The sequence below is a fragment of the Nicotiana tomentosiformis genome, chromosome 5, assembly GCF_000390325.3.
Source record: "Nicotiana tomentosiformis chromosome 5, ASM39032v3, whole genome shotgun sequence".
In the NCBI taxonomy this organism is placed as follows: domain Eukaryota; kingdom Viridiplantae; phylum Streptophyta; class Magnoliopsida; order Solanales; family Solanaceae; genus Nicotiana; species Nicotiana tomentosiformis.
Genome location: NC_090816.1, coordinates 48,689,117 through 48,689,884, shown reverse-complemented (window position 1 = coordinate 48,689,884; position 768 = coordinate 48,689,117). Strand labels below are relative to the sequence as shown.

The window sequence follows — 768 nt, the reverse complement described above, 5'->3', positions numbered from 1 at the left end:
GCTGCATGAGGCTCACTTTGTATCGTGGCTAAGGTTAACTTCCGTATTTATTTAGCCATAACATAGCGTTGTACCTGCACAGATGTGTTAGCATCAACTTGGTGAACACCAGTTGATCTTCTTCTTTCAGCACTCTCAGCAGGCCACTGATTAGCATCTTCAGATAACTCATCAAGAATTGTAACTATCTCCTCTGGAGTCTTCTTCATCCAAGGGCCTCCAACTGCATTTCTCAATGTTCTACGCGAGTCTGGTGTCAATCCTTCCCAAAAATCCTGGAGTTGCATCTAGATTTCAATTCCGCTATGTTGACACCTTTTCACTATCTCCTTAAATCTCTCCCATGCTTCAAAAATAATTTCATTCTCTTTCAGGGCAAAGTTATGGATTTCTCGTCTAAACTTGTCTGTATTAGCTGAGGAAAAATATTTATCAAGAAATATTTTGGTCATCTCATCCCATGTTCTAATCGATCCCGTGGGCGAGCTTCTAAACTGATTCACATCATCTTTAAGTGAAATGCCCTTAAGTACACTGCATCTTGTGACACCCCATTGCATTGAAAGGTGATGATAATCTCCTCAAAGTCCATTAGATATGTGTTTGCATCTTCATTCATCTTCCCTCTAAAGACATAACAGTTCTGAATGGTTTGAAGCAACCCTAGCTTCAACTCGAAATTGTTGGCTACAATTGGAGGTGGTCTAACACTTGATAATCCTTGATTGTAGACCGGTCTAGCATAGTCGTCGAGTGGTCTCCCAGGTA

At 40.9% G+C, this 768-nt stretch overlaps 1 non-coding gene across 1 annotated transcript; it reads left to right on the top strand.

The window, feature by feature from the left end:
- The first annotated feature begins 297 nt into the window (after window positions 1-297).
- Window positions 298-404, top strand: LOC117281979 (small nucleolar RNA R71). Its single transcript, XR_004512614.1, has one exon. It is a non-coding gene; the product is annotated as a small nucleolar RNA R71 (small nucleolar RNA).
- The last annotated feature ends 364 nt before the right edge of the window (window positions 405-768 follow it).